Source organism: Anopheles gambiae, chromosome 2 (genome assembly GCF_943734735.2).
Source record: "Anopheles gambiae chromosome 2, idAnoGambNW_F1_1, whole genome shotgun sequence".
Classification (NCBI taxonomy): Eukaryota; Metazoa; Arthropoda; class Insecta; order Diptera; family Culicidae; genus Anopheles; species Anopheles gambiae.
In genome coordinates this window covers 70,407,285-70,427,049 of record NC_064601.1, presented here as the reverse complement: position 1 = coordinate 70,427,049, position 19,765 = coordinate 70,407,285, and the positions used below count along the sequence as shown (strand labels likewise).

The window sequence follows — 19,765 nt, the reverse complement described above, 5'->3', positions numbered from 1 at the left end:
AGTGATCTAATGGCTTAGTATCAGTAAACGCACGATTAAGCAGTTCTGGATTCTCACTGAAAAATGTCAAATGACATTCATTCTACATTTTTTGCAATCATGTCATCGCAAAAGCATTGATTGTTAATGCACAAATGATTGTCGCTTTTGGAAAGTCGTGTCATGGTAACCATGAATATCATGATCAAAAAAAGATTTTGACACCCGCTTACTGCGAATATCATAAAAAAATGTCGACAATTAACAACACTGGTCAGGACGTACACCGCCGCAACGAACGGATTCAATAATACCAGCCATTGTTATTTTTATAGCGATAATCTTGGCAATCTGTGTTTTTACTTCTTCGAATATGTATTTCATCGAAAATTATTGATAATTCGAACAAAAGAGTAATTTTTGAAGACATTTCGAATGATTGAGATGGATGATTGTTTGCCCTGTTCCTGTTGGCATTGGATTGTGGGTTAGTATTATCCATTGATTCCATGCTTTCTCTAAAATCTATGCACATGTTTTACAAAAGGCATGCTGTTCTGACGATTATTGAGACGTGTTCCGGAGTTGTCTGAAGTTCTTGCTTGACCAACTGGCACCAACACACCAAAGGCGCATTCAACGCAGCGTCTCACCATACTCAGCAGATGGTTGAAGTAATTTTTTGCCGGATCTTCACTATCTGGAAAAGGCCGCAGTAAGAAAGGTTTTAGCGGAAAACCCTGATCGCCTATAAACACCTGAGGCATTCTTTGGGTAGTACTAGGCAGTGGTTTAGGAGGAGGGATATTGAGCCGATTTGAACGAATGTGCTCAAACAATGATGATGACGACTTATAGACGCCGCTATTGCTACGACTCCCATATTCACCAACGTCAATGGCGATACATTTCCAATTCACATCTGCTACTGCTGGGAAATGCAGAGAAAAATATTTTGTATAGTTATAATATTGTGTACCTGAAAATGCCGGGGCCTTCATTCGGATATGCTTGCTATCTATGGCGCCGAAACAATTAGGAAAATTCCATTTATGGCGAAACTCCTTTTCCACATTCCTAAATGCAGACGTTGTCGGGAACGGGATAAACTCTTCATTAAACGTGTTCCGAATTGCCTCTCATGTTTAGTAGACAATGAGGCCGATTATATTGTGAGCAACACAATATGTGAATGATAAAGACTTAAAAGGTATTCCAGTCGATAAATACCTGAAAGAGAAACAATACTTTAGTAAACGCTCATATGACAATTTTGTTTTCTTTATTTATAAAAAATCTAGATTTCAGGTGCTGTGGTCGAAATAAATGGCTTAGGCGGCGCTCTAGCAGCAATCGAACACGACATCCGACACGAACAAACCCATATATATCATATGGAGGTGCACTGTCAGACATAAACGAACAAACAAGACAAACCTCGAGTCGGACATGTCAGTTGATTCTGTCTGTGATTTTCGATACCCACCTGTGCTGTGAGTATCTTGGCTGTCAAACGCTTCGCAGCTACAGTAGATAGAATTCCATGCGGGAGATTTTCAAGTTTGTTTATGTATTTTGTCTCTTTTTCCTCTTAAAATTGCATGAAAAATATTTAAAATAGCTATCAATAATTTTTGCAATGCTTCACAATCAATTATAACATCAAATATATAGGGTTGAAACGTATTAAACTATTGTGTGTACTAGTGATGGGTAAAGTTGGCAAAAATCCGGAGTCGACTCCGATCCGACTCCGATAAATTCGGAATCGACTCCGGAAGGTAGGTCCGCGCTGCAATATCCGGAGTCGTTTGGAATCGTCCGGAGCCGTACGGAGTCGCCCGGAGTCGCTCGGAGTCGCCCAGAGTCGGAGTCATCAGGAGTCGTTCGGAGTCGTTCGGAGTCGTCGGAGTCGTTCGGAGTCGTCCGGAGTCGCCCGGAGTCGGAGTCATCCGGAGTCGTTCAGAGTCGTTCGGAGTCGTTCGGAGTCGTTCGGAGTTGTCGGAGTCGTCCGGAGTCGCCCGGAGTCGTAGTCGTTCGGAGTCGTTCCGAGTCGTTCGGAGTCGTTTGGAGTCGTTCGGAGTCGTAGACTCCGGACGACTCCGGTCGACTACGGACGACTCCGAACGACTCCGACTCCGGGCGGATCTAGTGGTTCCATTTTGCCGGAGTCAGAATCGAACTAACAATAGTCGGAGTCGGATCGGAGTCGTGGGTGCGCTCCATACCGCACATCACTAGTGTGTACACAATGAATGTGTATGCACTGTATGTGTTTTGGCATGAAGGTTTGTTTACATTTTTGAAAATTAAAATTGAATGATTTTTATGTTATTATTCATGTGAATAACTAGTAAATTATTTGTTGAATCTTCCCCCTGCAGATGGACATTAATTTAAACTATGAAAATGCTTCATTTTAGAGATGAAAAGATAGTCGTATTGCAGTGCATCATGACAGGTCTATAAGACATCGAACAGCTGACAGAGCACCTATCGAACAGAGTCGTGTTTGTTTGTCTCGTTTGATTGGTCCCAGAGCGCCGCCTTAGCTTGCGAGTTCTCGATCGCTCGAATGTTACCGAGGTAAACTAGCTAACGAGTTCGGAAAATAACCATGTCATATATGATGGAAATTTTTCGAGCATAATTCATATGGATGTTCTTGCATCGGTTAACAGTGTGGCGATTAGATTCGCAAATTAGCTAAATTCATATGAGTTGATGAAGTGTAGTTTTTTTTACTAGTTGGGTACTCCATTTTTTTTTAAAACATTAGTAGGTATAGGTAAATTCAATAAAAACTCGAAATCGCTTCCTAATGACTTCGCCAAAATCAGAAGACTCCGTAAGATCAAAACTCTTAATTCAGAACCGTCCGCCGGTAGTCAGCTGCCGGACCCATTCGGAGTCGTTCAAAGCTGTTCAGAACTGGCTCACAAATAGCTCTTGACGGCTCCGAACGACTCCGGCCCGAACCGTCGTTTTGATGCACCCGGAATCGGAGCTGAAGTAGCAATATTAGGAAGCAGTTTGGAGTCGTGGTTACGATTCCGGGAACCGATACATGCGCTCAAAACTCTTCTGTTGTCTCAGGTAACTTCTATTAAACATACCTGAGAGTGATCATCAATCGTTCCTCTGGACTAATGTTTGGTTTGTTTGTAGATTGCTTTGTTATAAGATGCTCTATCCTTCTCAGTATGAAGGAAAAAGTTTTAATTGAAACTCTCATAAACTCGAAGAATTTATCTTCTTGTTTCAAAAGTTCATGAAAAAATGTGTGGTATTGCCCTATGTTTTCACGTTTTTCCCACAGATCGTTGGTTTTATCGCGCCTTCTTTTTAAAAGTATGTATCGCAAAGCTATGCTCGAACTGTATAGTTCCGTTTCAGTATCTGAATCCATGTAAAAAAAAACAAAACAAAACAAAACATATTGTATTGTATTGTATTGTTTATTGTATTAAGTGATTGGCCAAACAAGCGGCCTTATCACTGAATTAAAACTAAAACTTAAATAACTAACGCAGTGTACAATGACAAAACGGATCAACAAAACCCAAGCTCCCGACCACGCTGGTTTTCGCTGGTCTTTTCGGGGATAATTCGTTATCGAATTATCCCCGAAAAGACCAGCGAAATACAGATCATTTTCGGGGATAGTGAACACACGTGAAGGATGAACCCATGCAAAAAAGAGCTAAAAATAGAAATGAACATTCGGATTCATTCCCTTCCCTCATATTCCAATTCATGCTCATGCTTCATCCTTGATGCTACCAACCACATCGCTAATTCTACTTCGAATCACTTTGCCAGTTGCGCCACCATATTATTATTCATGATCGTGCTATTTGCTTGTTTTGTTGTATGAAGGGGTACTGATACTAAATGAATTAAAAGAAATAAATAAAACAATAAAAATAATAGATTGACTATTAAACACGCATTTCTAACAATGAGTAAAGGAGTCTGAAGTTACTGGAGCTGCATGTTTTAAAAAGAAATCAAAACTTTAAATCATCAATGAAAACAATAAAAATGGAATTGAACTCATGTCGACCATGGTGCAAACATTACACCATTACCATTTGACCACTACTAGTTCATGAACATCGTTATCTATCAGTTTTAAACCCTTCAAATATAGCACAATGAACAAAAAGATGTGTAAAAGTTCATCGATGCGTGTGAGAGAGTAGAGCTGATGAATAGAAATAGATGGCATGAGTTTGTGTTCATTATCCCCGAAACATTTCGCTTGGGAATCTAGTAGGTAGGTGCCAGTCAAATGAAATGTAACGCTGATTAAATTTACGGGCCATCGCAGTCATTGGGTCGTTCTCGCTGTATGCACGTCTTGTAAGGTCAGTTCTTATTAGTCTGTAGTTACGGAACACTCTAGGAGGGACATTTATGTTGACTCTAGCCAGTAGTTCTGGCGAATCTATCTCACCGACAATAAGTTTGGACAAAAACGTACATTGGGCATTATCACGTCTCCTAGCAAGTGTGTCCAGACAAAACAACAAACAACGAGTATGATACGATGGACGAGGGGTTACATTACGCCACAGAGTGAAGTGTAGGACAATACGAGTAACTCTCTTTTGGACAGCTTCTATTCTATTGGACCAAACACTAGAGAACGGACACCAAACTGTAGAACTAAACTCGAGGATGGAACGAACATAGGACTTATACAGAGTTAACAGGCAGTGTGGGTCATTGAGTTCTCTCGAATGGCGACGAATAAATCCTAGCATTTTGTTAGCTTTGTCTAAAATATCACAGTAATGTTGTCGGAAATCTAGTTTGCGATCCAGGGTGACTCCTAAATCCCTGACCGTATTGCACCGCGGTAGTTGTGTCCCTGATATGCTATAGATATACCTTATCGGACTAGCTATTCTAAAGAAAGACATTGACGTACACTTATCAACAGAAATTAGCAGGTCGTTGTTGATACACCAGTCAGAGAAAACATCAATCGATCTTTGCAGAGAAAGAGAGTCGGAAGTGTTCCGTACGATACGAAACAGCCTAACATCATCCGCATAAAGCAGACAATCTGCTTCCGTAATGGCCAGTGTGACGTCGTTAATAAAAAGCGAGAACAGCAGTGGTCCCAAGTTGCTGCCCTGAGGGACGCCAGATGAACTCTCGAAAACGTTAGAGGAGACACCATCGATTTGTACGTAGTAGCTACGTTCAGAGATATAGGACCTGAACCAATTCACCAGCGGAGTAGAGAGACCGATCCGGGCGAGCTTAGCCAACAGCAAGCGATGGTTCACACGATCAAACGCAGCCTTAAGATCAGTGTATACTGCATCCATCTGAGCTCCGGAAGTAAAGGCTGCATGGCAGTTGGAGACGAATTCCACCAGGTTTGTGGTAACACTGCGTCGAGGAAAGAAACCATGCTGGCGTGTAGAAATATAAGAACGACAGTGATACATTAGCGAGTTTTGTATGACGATCTCAAACACCTTGGCACAAGAAGGCAAGGTGGTTATACCGCGGTAGTTCTCAGCAGAGTTTTTATCCCCTTTTTTGTACACCGGAAACATCACAGAGGATTTCCAGGCATATAAGAGTTAAGTTTGGACAAACATTTGATACAGTGATGATGATGCATATGATGATGGATATGATATTCAATTATAGATTGAATGATGTTTTGAAACACTATATATCTTTAAAACAATTAGCATGGTTTTATCGTCAAAGTACAGCTGCATGCGTTGATGATGTTTCGAGAATTGGTTAGATTTAAGACCAGTGGCGGATTTAAAGTGTTGGGTGCCCTAAGCGGCAAAAGGAGTGGAGGCCCATGGTAGGTGTTGAGCGATGGGGGATGTTGTTGCATTAAGTTTTGAATCCAACACACTTTAATTGTTTGCTGGCGGGGGGTGTTGAGATAGTTTATGAGTCCTTTCATCCATGAGGCCCCTATCTAGCACAAAAGCTCTCGATGAGACTCCTGTACACACTGTTCTATAAGTTGGAATTACCATAAACAGCTCCCGCGGCCGATCAGTCCGCGTACAGTTAAATCCGCCACTGTTTACGACATAATGAAATCGTGGTAAGCTTTGCAAAAACTTCCGTTTTGATTTTGATCCGATACGAGCGATGAATAACATTAGTCGGAGGATGAGAATCCATCATACTAAGTGGTTCGGATGATGATTCGGATAAACCGGATGATGGTTGTGAAGGAGCTGCAAGTAATGGAGAAGCAAACGCTGGAGATACTGACAGTGTTGTTGGCATAGCATCTGACGAAATGATCGACAAGTAGAACTCAAAAAGAGCTTAAAAGTTAATTCAATCATATTTCAAAAGATTTTACCTGCAGCGAAAGAGGTTAGGTGTCTAAACGACGCAATACTAGAGCTCGCTGGACAGCACCAGTTGTATGAATTAATAGCATAAAATATATGATTTTTCTCAGAACATAAACAATGACAATAGATAATCTTACCCTTTATCCACTAGCAGTAACTAACAATAATTTAGAGCAGATTTATTTAAGCAAAAAGTTAACTTTAGCGTGTTAGCCTTTATTCAGTGGTTGCTTGAAGTGTGACGGTGAAAATTAAACCCACAACTTCCGGCACAAACGATCGGGTCATCGCCGTTTACGATCACGGCAGAGCATTTTAAACACTCCATGCCGTAAAACAAATCACAGGCGAAACTATTATCAACTAATTATACTTAAATTGATATCGACGCAGGCGTCTTCAAGCAAAAAAAAAACACACACACACATTCTTTGGTGTCACACACACACAACACAAACTGCGTTACTAAGTTGGTCTGACACAAACACAAACATATACTTACACCGGGAAGGATCGATCGTTGTCTCAACGTACAACGCTGTTGACCGCACAATCCAACCGTAGTTTTACACAATAAACAACGTACACAATAGCAACAGTGACACCGAAAGAGTTTACAAACATTTAACAGCACTTGTGAAATTGTTTTGAGCGCTCAACTCTTTATTTCACACGTTTTACAGGAAAAACACAGAAAGCTAAACAGTAACACAACTACACTTGTCAGCAGTCACCAGTCCTCACCAGTGAAAAAAATTGCTTCGGATTTATTAGGGTTTGTTTTAAGTTTCCAACGATTGCAGCATTTTTGGTATGCTTTTAACAAACCATTCATGGCTTTAACTATTGCGTTCGGGCTTTTGGCCGAAACTGTGACTGCTAGATCATCTGCATACAAATAGTTTGTTGGGTTTTTTGATGAGGGCAGGTCAGAAATAAATAAATTGAATAGTTCTTCTTCTTCTTCTACTTCTTTGGCTCAACAACCGATGTCGGTCAAGGCCTGCCTGTACCCACTTGTTGGCTTGGCTTTCAGTGACTAATTGATTCCCCCCCATAGCAGGATAGTCAGTCCTACGTATGGCGGCGCGGTCTATTTGGGGATTGAACCCATGTTGTTAAGTCGTACGAGTTGACGACTGTACTACGAGACCGGCAATTGAATTGTAAAAAAAAAATTTGGAAATTGAATAGTATAGATGATAAAATACTTCTCTGCAGTACTCCAGCTACGGGTACGAATGTTTGAGATTTGGTTTGTCCGATATAAACTGAGTTATTCCTTTTTTAGAGAAATGATCAAATTATTTTTATAAGATATGTGGGTAATTTGAATTGTATAATTTTGTTTAAAGGACCATCATGCCAAATAGAGTCAAATGCATTTGTTAACGCTACGGTTATCACACAGCAGACTGTGTGATAACAACACAGCAGTCAGAGCGCGGTATGAGCATACGCGTTATATGGATTTGAGGTGTGCGGTGCAAACTCACGAACAAGAGCGCGGACTTATCACTGGAGAGAGGCCGCGTGTTTTTTTGACAGATAAACCACATAGATAGCGAAGAAATCAAGTGAATAAAAACGAGAATATAAAAACAGAGTAAGACACACATTTAGTTTACAGTTTTATTTAATAAACCAGAAATTCCGAAAGCAGTATTCTGCTCAAGCAGCATTTTCAGTGTCTAACAAAACTAGACCAGTGGATTCTTTTCTATTTCGATTTTTAGTACTCAATTTTTAGGTCTGTGTAACTGGTGTGTTGTAGACTTACCGGGTTAGAAATTACATTGGAATTGTGAGATGACGTTGTTACATCTGCTATGTATCTGCTATGTGCAAACGTGTATTGTGTGCAATTATTTTTTGCCCTTAGTTTTAGTTTAGTTTAGTAGTTTAGTTTGCCCTTAGGAGAGAAATTGGTCTATAATTTTCTGGGCTCGAGTGATCTTTTCCGGGCTTTGGAATAACCACTATTTATGCTATTTTTCATTGGGAAGGGAAGTAACCAATTTTTAAGCAACTATCGAAAATTATGTTAAGGTACAGTATCGTCTTTACAGGAAGCCTCTTAATTTCATTGTTGTTGCTTTCGTAAAAAAAATCAATTTTTTTGTTGCTTTTCTTTCTTGTGTTTCAAGTTAAGTGATGCGAGTTTTGAAAGTGTGTTTTGAGGGCATTGCTTTTTTCTATGGCGGTTAATAACATTCTGTTCTCTAGTTAGAGGGTTGGAATAAAGTGTTACTCGTATTTAAGTTTATTTACAATTTTAAAGAGGCTATTAGTGTTATTTCCTGTGTAATTATGTTATTTAAAGTGAGTGTTGTATAAAACAATGAGGTTGGCGAAAAGTGACAAATTGTTGTGTACAGTTTGTGTTTATTATTATGCCGTTGACAGCCGAACCGTAACGTCGCCGATTTGGCGTTACCAGAGGGAGCAGAAAAAACATTGCCGCGCGAATCGAAAAACGGCCATCGCGCGAGCCATGAGATGAAGTCAGAAAGCATAGGAAAGCTAACGTGAATTTTTTTAACGATCCGCCGCGAAAGTTTACTTTGCTACGTTGTACGATTTGAGCAATAAAGTAGTGCAGTAAACGACGAGTTAAAAAATCACGTGTTTGGCCGCGGTGCCACGGGGCTTTCTCAAGCTGAGAAAACATTCTCAAGCTTTCATTTAAGTTTCTCAAGCACTCGAAACTTGTTCTCAGATGCGAGCTCGTTGCCGTCGTCAATTTTTCTCACTGTGAGAAACTGATTAAGCCACTCATGCTTTATTTGGAGCTTTAAATAGTTTTTGATCGGATTTTTTTTCAATTTTAAACATAAGACACATTTTCCAAAGTGATTACCGATAAAAGAATAGAAAAAGAACTGATTTTTCAGTTAGCCGATCGCTGCATCCTCAACTTTCTCAAAGATTCTCAAAGATTCTCAAAATCGATTTTGTTCCTATTCAACAAACGCTGAGAACGAGGATTTCTCAAAAGCACTCATGAGTGCTTGAGAAAATGAGCGTTGAGAATCCCCATGGTCCCGCGGTCTTTAGTTTCAGTAGAAGAAAGAATTTTGCTTCTAGAACAGTGAGGGACCATGCTTAGTTACGGACCTGGGCGATTTGATGCTCTATTTCTTTTTCAATGTCACAGTAAGCATTTTTGAAGGAAAATAAGGTTGTGCCTTTGCTATTTTTTTCTATATTTGTTTCTATGCTTTATAAGAGCTATAATATTGACTGGAATAATAATACAGTAGAACGTCGATTATCCGGGGACGGATTAACCGGCGGGCGGCTTACTCGTGCGCATAAATCTGACAGCTGTTCATACGTACGGCGAAAGTTTTCAGCGATAGTCAATTGGGTAACCAGTTTCTTGTGCAGCTCTGTAGTGTCTAGTGGTATTTTCGAAATTCGTTTTTGTTCATGAACAGTTGTTAAACCTACAGTTATTGATTAAAGTAATATTCTACTAACGATTCATCGATTGATTCCAGGTGAATTAATCATAAAACTAGTGAATTTCATATGTTTTATATGCGTTTGACATTTCTTGGACCATTATCCGTGCAAATCGATTAACCGGCAACCGCCCGGTCCGGAGCTGCCCGGATAATCGACGCTCTACTGTATTATACTTTCCCGGAATTACTTTTGGGATGGCACATTGTTTTGCTGATGCAATGAGAGTAGTAAACTTTCGGTAAGGTCTATGTTATTTTTAAAAAAATATTTGAAATTCTTCCAATTTGCCTTGCTGTAGTTGGAAATAGAGTTATATGCGACAAATTCAAAAGATGAGTTCTTAATGGTGAATGATCAGACGTGAGAGCAGTTTTGGTTCGTAATTCCGTTGTTGTACACATGTTATTGGTTAGCATTAAATCCAGAGTGGAGGAGTTTCTGGTGGGGTTGGATGAAATGTATGTGGGTTTATCTGGGAAATGTATAGAAAATTTACCTTTTTGAGCTTCTTTAAAGAGGAGTTTCTGGTTGTCACTAGAATTCGAACAACCACTTTTTAGTGTTTCGATTATTCTTAGCTGATTGTGTTTCGATAATTGGCGTTTTAAATTGCATTTGATCAGTATTAGAACCCCTTCTTATGGTCCCGTTAGTCTGTCAACTCTATATACTTTATAAAACAGAATAGAAAAAGTATGCACTGGTTTTAGAAAAGTTTCGACAACCAACATAGCGTCTATATCATGTTGGTTTAAATCAGGTATGTCAAACTGGCGGCCCGCGGGCCGCATGCGGCCCGCGTCGATTCTGAATGCGGCCCGCGAGAATATTTTGAGAATTGCTAAAAGCACTGCAAACCATAAATCTGTTATTACTATTTGTCAAAGTGTATTAAATTTTCCAGAGAAGAACAATCCTTTTGTTGGTATATGGAAACTAACATGAATGTACCCATAACATCTCATAAACTTATTCTACACAAAGGTACATATCAATCGAGACCCTTAAGAATCATTGGGCCTCATCGCGAACGAAAGTCGATAAAATTTATCCGATCGGTTAATTCGCTCGAATCCACCGGTGGAATTTATTTTCCACCGGTGGATAATTTTCTCCACCGGTGGATAATTTCTCCACCGGTGGATAACTCTTTCCGATTCGAGTAGCCATTGATTTTGCCTATCTGTCAATCACACTTTTGTTTACATTTAGAGGTGTTGTTTTGCGGAATGAGTAAAATAGTAAATTTTGCTTATTTACGGACCATCTAGTGAAGAATCCACACCAGGCCTTAGACAGTAATGACTGTAGGCCTATTCAAACAATCCGGGTAAAGTGTAAAACGGGTTGTAGGCTGAACAAGTCTAGTTGAAACAAAATCGTATGAACTGGAGGACGAGGTTTGAATCCTTTCTGAGCTTGCCACCTTCACTGACGCTTGTCCTATGCCATATACCATGTGCGTCCATCAACTCCAGCCACCGCGAACGTTGGATCCGTGAACGTCCGTATTTTACGCCCTCGTGCAAAAATATATTGAAACAACGCGGTACACTTATTCCGTGCAATAAGAAGTGTCCGAAACCGCTCACGGTCTCTCGCCCTCGCCAGTCCATTATCCTGGCCTTAATGACTGACGCCTCCAAGTCATCTGGCCACTTAAATTTAAACCTACTACGCCCTCTCCGCAATTGCGGATTTAACCGTAAGCGGACTGATTGACCGCAGGAGGCTCCGTGGATATAAAGTCCAGCATATATGTGTACAGTAGTCTCATCGTGGACCTCCATGAACGATAGAGGCTCCATGGACGAAGAGACTCAAAGACTACAGGGGCCCATATATGAGGGATTCCGACCAATACCCCCCACTCCCCCAAGAAAAAAATTAATGTGTATTTGATTCAAAGCCAAGAGATGAAATTTCCCCCCACCCCCTCTCCCTGCACAACACCTGAGTCGTTCGTTTCCATGTGTTTAACATGGCCTGTCCACTGAAGCCTGGCGAGCTTGATACGACAATGAATGTGCTTCCACACATACGATGATGATTGCGTCAGATTTGATAAAAATAAAATAACTACGTTAAAATTGTAATCTATGCAATTCAGTATAGATGCTATTCAAGTATACATATTCGTTAAAATGGATGAACAAAAAAATTCATTGGGTGACGCGTTTGTCACGAGGCGTGGAACTTAGCGATGTGTGTGTCAATCCGAACACTCCCGGGCTGTACCCTTCCATAAGCGACCCTGAGTTTTTGGGGATAGTCCGGAAGGTACAAGTAGGCACAACACCTTCGATAGGTGCAAAACAACGCAAACGATTCCGACCGGAACTCGCCGCTCCAACGGATATGAGTTGCTTATTATTTCTTGTACCTAGTGATAATACTGGTCTTCCCAATCTCGTTACATTTACGTGTCGGAACCGATTCTAACATGCCATAAGGCCATAACATGAGGTTGGATAAAAGAGAAGGATTAGCAGAAAAGGATTTTTTTTGGTTTCTTATTTCTTAGCTTGAACTATAAAAACTAGATACCTGTTATAAACCTAAATTTATGTGTTTTGATTATTTATTAAAAAAATTTATATTTTCTAAAAAATAATATTCTAGCTAAATCGAGTGATAAAACATCTTAAATAACTCAAACAGCGATAAAACATTCTTTTATGCGAGCTGTGAAACATGGTTTTTAATATTATTTAGTTTTCCACTGTTATATCAACTGGGGTGGAGCAGTAGATATGACTAACCGACTGAAATGGTTTTTTTTATATGAAGTTTTCAACTGCATATCCCACTGCTCGACTTTTTAACCACGTTGCTATGGCGGCAAACACCATTCCACTCCACTACCAAACCGATCGGTTAGCGAAGATTCTGATTCAGAAAACGCAATTGGATAACATTGGAATTTTGCTAACCGATCGGCTAAATTATCCACTCCGTTATCGACTTTCGTTCGCGATGAGGCCCATTGAATCGAATGCAAGCTCAGTCGTATTATGTTTCGATTAAATTCTGAATATTAGCATAATTTTGTGCACACTCGATTGCACATTCTGTATGGAAAAATAGATCTGCGTCAACTGGCTACAAACGAAAAAGGAATGAAAATAACTTGATACATACACTAGGAAACTTCGCAACAACTAATGATGGATTGTCAGAATCGCATCCACGGCTCAAAACCATTTTCGATCTTAGCTATAGCAACTTCGAATCCGGCCAAATCAAACCAACAGTTACCGTTCAGTGCCGTCCGAAGCCTATAGAGCCGTTAGGAGCCATTCGGAACCGTTGGAGTCATCGGTTGTCCCACCGAATTTGACAATCTCCATGCCCCCGACTGCCGAGTAAAGGATTCATTCGGCTCCGATTTTTTTCCGACCTTAGAATGTTACATCATTGATATTCGATTGGAGCCACTTCTGTTTTTTGTCATAAACATGCCACCATAAATGTTAATAAAAGTGGTTGTAGCCAAGTTGCAATTATTTGTACCCCCCATTCTGCAAGACGAATTAATGTACTTTCCAACCTCTCCAAAAATTAAAACAAAAATAATATGATTACGCTTAAGCATAAGGGATTTAGATCAAGGATAAAAACAATTGAAATGCCGAAGCCTTGCAATACAAAGCTAATTAATTAATAGAGATTAATAGAGCTCAAACAGTCCTCAATTCCTCAATTCGTGAATCATCTCCCTTCAAGTGTCAAAAACAGATTTGCCGATCTGTATGGAATCACACTCCACGAATCTTCTTCAGATAAAATTATCGTTATTTAAAAAAAGTTATTCGTAAAATACGAATATATATTGTTATAAGAAATGAATATGCCACCAGAACACTTGGAACTTGGAAATTAGCGAAAAATAATGTATAAACACGAGTTTTTACATTTTTTTCCTTGATCTGTCAAAAAAATACAAGTGTAAACAGTTTAAAATTAGGCTACTTATACTTACCTCGGGTGAAATCATGTAATCTACAAGAACTGCAAAAAAATAGGAATGACAGCGAACAGAACGGAACTTCCTACGACTCACAAAAAACGATAGAAAGCCCTCGTGTACGATAAAAGCAACAATTATGAAAAATAAAGCTGTTTACACAAGCAAATATTTTTGTTATTCATCCAGCGATGGATAGTTCGGATTGCATGAAAAAGATTCACCACAGGCTGCTAGACTTCCGCTACTTCAGTGAAAAAGTGTGTTTGACAGATTTTTGCTAGCACAACTTCCGTAAGAGAACGCGAGTAATGAAAAATATCCTATTTGAATAATAACATTGAAAGTACAATAAACATTTTTTCTAATATAAAAAAGAGCACATATGAAAATAACATCGTGAATTTGTACATAACAAACGATTCCAGATAAGAGGCGAGTAGTACAAAAACTCAATTAGATTAAAAATAAAAATGTAAATAGTACTTTAGATAAATATTGGGGTATTTTTTCCATTCTCCACTTTGCGGCCCGCGAATCACTGAAAATTTGTACTTGCGGCCCTCTGATGAAATGAGTTTGACACAGCTGGTTTAAATGATAGATAAAATCCATCTTTTTATTGGATATGCTGTTCGCATTCCAGTATGAAATTGTTCATTTATTAGAGCAATACATCACGGGAAAAAAATTTAGCGACTACTTCGAAGATCACAGTTATTTTATCCTGTTTTATTTTGCACTTTTGTAGCTTGGGAAATACTTCGCTTACGATTGGAATGATTTCAGAAGAATTAAAAAGATCGCCTGACGCGGTTTCATTTTGTCTAAAGTTTATAAATTTGGCTGTGTTTTGTTTAAGTTGTTTCCATCCCTGAATTGTTTTTGTCTGTTTTTGTCTGAATTTAGACATTTATTTTGCAATAATCCACAAAAATTGAAAAAAGTGATCTTTTCGACGAATAACACTGCGAAAACTGTATGTTTATGAGTAAAAAATAATTATTATTTATAATACTTAAAGATTTCGAGCAGATGATACTACTCGCAACCAGTGTTGTTGATTGTCGACATTTTTTATGATATTCGCAGTAAGCGGTTGTCAAAATCATTTTTTGATCATGATATTCATGGTTACCGTGACACGACTTTCCAAGAGCGACAATCATTTAGGCAATAACCATCAACGCTTTTGCGATGACATGATAGCAAAAAAAGTAGAATGAATGTCATTTGACATTTTTTTGCTCGATACAAATAGCTGAAATGTGATGTCGGCTGTAGGTGTTCACATGATCAATAAAATTTAAAAATATTATCTAGTAACTTTCCCAGTGTAAGCTTTGAACATAAAATCAATTTCATAAATTTTCCTGATTGGTCCTTTTTTCAGACATTACAAAACAATTTATTGAGTGGAATTTGTAGGAACTTGGGTTCAGAAATCCTCGAAATGTTGCTTATAAAACTTATTGGTAGCTAATTGGCTAACACAAACAGCACTCACTTCCAAGATCCCTTGCCACCATGGCCCCGTATCAAAAAAGAATACATGGTAGAGTTTTTCAAGGATTTTCAACGCTGAGTTTTTTAATACTATCTTATTTTTATTTTTTATTTTTTAAATGTCTTAATGTGGTTTGTTAAAAAATTCGTAAGTTGTAATTAAATGTTAGCGTGAGTTAAAGCTGACATTTGCAACTTTTGGAATTGTTGTTTTAACTTTTGGTTAAAAATGTTCTAGGAGGGTCGTTCATTTTTGTTTAATAATTAATTAATTAATTCATTAATTAATTTAATAATTATTAACAACCCATTCGCACAGAAGGTGTTATTCCCTGTAATTGCCGACAGAGGGCGACGCGGTAAATGCTTAGTGTGGACAACGTCCAACACTGATCGGGACGAGTACTCCCGAAGGCTCAGGATCGGGGCTACCGGAGAGAAGAAAGCTCACTCTTTCGCCTTAGCCCGAGACAAGTGACGGATTTTTTAGCGTCTCATACTAAAATTCTAACTTAAAGGCAGCTTAAAAACCGCTTGTTTTTATTAATAATAATTTACTGCGAGCGAAAGAAAGAGAGCTGTTGATAACTGTCGTGATCGTCGAATGAATCTTCCATTGAATAAAGCTATTTTTTTTATTATTTTTTTGTACCAATCCTTTTATTTCTCGATGTATCCGTTGTGAGTTCCACCACAAGACTGTAGCACGTTATTCCGCGTCCTGTCGTTTCACGATTCCCCTCTATTTTTGCCTGACAATTGTTTTGACAGTTCTGACATTTTCGCCTGATTTCAATATACATCTTGATTATCTGTTTATTCGGTTATGATTTCCGTTGATATTCTACCTTTCTCTCGTCGTCTTTTTTCATTATATTTTCTACCCTATCTTATTCCCTACAATAACGTCTTTTTTTTTCGTCCCACAGATCGCGCATATGTAAGAACGCTGTTGTACAGATGGTGTGCATCTGGTGACTGATTTTTTTGTTATGATTATCCAACTGATCGAACGCGGGTGTGTATGATTCTATGATATTTTTCTTTTCTTTCCACAAAGCAAGCGGTATCTTTTTTTCGGCACCAAGCGAACAATATGCAGACGACGCACAGCGACGGGTATTCAACGTAATCGTTCGGTAGAGCTTGAGACTCTTAATCTCAGGGTCGTGGGTTCGGGCCCCACGTTGGGCGCCAAATGTTGCCTCGAGCAACAGAATTTGTTCAACTCGAAAAAGTCCACGAATAGTAAACGTAAAAGTTCTTTTAACACTTTATTCAACGTTATTACAAATTCTTATGTTACAAAGGCCAGATCAATTAAAAAAACGGTTTTATTTATTTCATTATTGTTATAAAATTTTTTATATTTGTTCATTATATTAGTTATAACATTATTGAACCTCAATTTATACCCCCTCAAAGTAATTAAACATCTTCCTTATTCCATTCATATATAACAGGAAGGATTTATAACTCTCGTGTGTGTCACGTTATCACTCGGTATTTATTGCGTCTTATCACTATAACTGTCAGCGATGCTTTGCTTTGTTCCCTAATTCTATATCCGGTTGCCAACGCAGTTGGCATAACTCGATTCAGTGGAAGGTTGGGGTGCACAGCGACAGGTGGCGTACCTGCTATAATTTGTTACCTGCTAGGCGAAGATCGCTAGAACTGGTCTAACGCGAATCGAACGGTTAGAACTGGTCTAAAGCCGTAACGGTCACTACAATTTTTTTCAAGTAAGGGCTGGTTCAGCTTGAACAGTAAAATGTTTTCCAACGTATCATCGTTCATTCTGATCCGTTTATCAGATAAAATCAAACCAAGTGCGTTAAAAGCACGCTCCACAGATACCTGGTTTGATGGTATTGATAAAAGTAATGTCGCTATTTCATACAGTCTAGGATGAGTGGATTTTCGTATTAACCAAAAATTCCAAACATCAAAATGCGAGTTTCGATAGGCTTCTGCGCCTTTTGATCAGAAAAAATAGAAATAAAATGTTGAGTTATTGAAAAACTTTTTCGTTTATATCATTTTTCTCACCTAATTCCGAATGTTGCTGACTCAGTTCGTTGACGAAATCCTCCTTTATAAAAATGGTTCAACATTTCGAAAATACCTCCCCACCTGGTTGTTGAGTAGAGAGGTGGGAGAGATTCATTGTTGAAGATAGTCTTGTAAATAATTTTTCGGCAGTTATTCGATACTGCAGTACATTCACGAATCCCCCCATCGAATGTCTTTTTTTATATTTTGATCACATCTACTACCGAAAGTTGCATGGTACGAAAGGCACATCTTACAAGAGTGATACATTAGTAAAGTTATTTTTCTATGGTTTCTGTATAATCTAAATAATGATTCGGAAGTGAACAGTTTTCTTCTTCCTCAAGTGGGTTGAACATGACCTGGGCATCAGATTGAAGATGCTTAAAGGCAACGATCATGTTCGCACCATTATCACAGGTGACCGTGAAAATGTGTACCAATGAAATTTCATATGGAGTGAGTATTTCTATGATCTTTGTTTTCAAAAATTTTCCGGTGTGTCTATTATTCAGCTCAGCCATTTCTTATTTACTTTAAACAAAGTATTATTCATACTTCATCAACACTTTCAAGATAGGTGAAACATGAAATCCGCTGCAACTCGCACGCGTGTATTAAAAAAGATTAAGTTGAGAAAGAGAATTTTTACCAATTGTATAAATGACGATATCCTTTTGTAATTCACAATAATATTGGATGTTGATCCCCAATATGTGGCGTCCAAGACGAGTTCAAGTCAATTTTCAAACATAAGAGTTTTCCTTTCAAAAATGTGGTAATTTCCTAGCGAATTTTTCAAGCAGCAGCTCCAAGATGGCAACACAATATTAGAACGGTTGAGATTCATCTTCAAAGCATGACAAATAGTTTGCAGAATCAACCCTAAGCCTTCCCATTCGACGCACATCATGGTACGTTATGGGAACATGTTAGCTTCATCATACCTTTTGATATAGGCCATTTTGATTTTAATGAAACGAAACGACGATTCAGAGACCGTTTAAGAATTAAAAAATATTTAATTTATACTAATTGTTATTACTAAAGCTTGTGTAAATATTATTTGACAGAATTGCCACACAAAAAAATTAAATATAATATATTTACAACCATTTTCTTCGTCGATAGTACAAACGAAGTGTCCATTTTCGAAACCCACACAACCTTCTGCTAGAATTTCACGGAGTTTTAGCTTTTCTCCTGATGTTTATGACATTTTTATTTAACAATATTGGAATTGGAATGTGTTTTTTTACTACCTTGTTTCACTCAGAATAAGCTTGTTCTGTTCACTAACGCCTCTGAATTTTTGAGGACGATAATCGCAAAGCCAACTGCGTTCAACACGACCTAAGTTACTTGTATCCCGGGAAAATTACAATCAAATGAATACACCAAAAAAAATATCATCGTGTCAAATGATTTTTTTCCGTGATTGTCGAACGACAGCGTGAATCTAGAATGCGATACTTCAAAATGTATCAGTTTTGTAATATTTTATGTCGACGACTATCACCGTTCGCAACACTCCTAGCAACACTCCTCGCAACCCTCGCATTGTTTGACGAGAATGTTTAACGGGTATGCTAGAAAACGAAGCGGAAAATAATTTAGTGCCGAACACGTTAAAAGTTTTTTTGTGATAATTTAGCTTGTTGTATCTTTGTAATTAATAAACAGTTATTTGTCGTAGTTCACTGTATTTATTTCTGCCTCGTGATAGCTTCCTTGCTCGTTGGCTTCCCTTTTAGTTCTCCCTGACGGTTCTTCTTCCAGAACCGTAGCAATAGACGATGCGCAATCTCAGATTGCGCATATATTTACACCTGCTTCTAACTACGTTCGAATCGCAAACCGCCTGCTTCGAATTGCATGCCACTACGATCGAATGCGTGCATCCACGGTTGAATCGCGTGCCAATACGGTTGAATCTCGTTCCACTACGGTCGAATCATATGCCACTACGATCGAACCGTGTGCCGCTACCATTGGATTTCTGAAAGGTAGGGCACAGCAGACTGTTTGTTTGGGTTTGAAAGCTGTTTCTTTTTTCAATCCATTCTCGGATACCATAAATCCAGAAATGTTTGCCTTCCGTAATGCTGCATGTAAAAAGTACGAATATTAGCAGAAATCTAGGATTATACTCTCAATCAGAGAATAACTACCTTTTTTTAGAATTTTAGCATCCGACAAAAAAAGAAAGAGCTTTCAAACGCAAACAAACAGTTTACTATGCTCTAGCTTTCAGAAATCCAATGGTAGCCGGCTCACGATTCGATCGTAGTGGCCAAAGTCTATATAATACAGAGGTCGATGCAAAGCTCGATTTTGGTCCACCATTTTGAAAGCTTATTTTTGACAGTTACACCTGTTTCCATCTACGTTCGAATCTCGTGCCGTTTGCATCGAATCGCAAACCGCCTGC

At 38.7% G+C, this 19,765-nt stretch overlaps 1 long non-coding RNA gene and 1 pseudogene across 1 annotated transcript; one reads left to right on the top strand and one right to left on the bottom strand.

Annotated features, from left to right (window-relative positions):
* Positions 1-7,857: 7,857 nt before the first annotated feature.
* Positions 7,858-16,991, top strand: LOC133391619 (uncharacterized). Its single transcript, XR_009765106.1, has 3 exons — positions 7,858-7,941; positions 16,209-16,253; positions 16,340-16,991. It is a non-coding gene; the product is annotated as an uncharacterized LOC133391619 (long non-coding RNA).
* A 183-nt stretch (positions 16,992-17,174) lies between these two features.
* LOC133391618 (uncharacterized) lies at positions 17,175-19,135 on the bottom strand (annotated as a pseudogene).
* Positions 19,136-19,765: the final 630 nt, after the last annotated feature.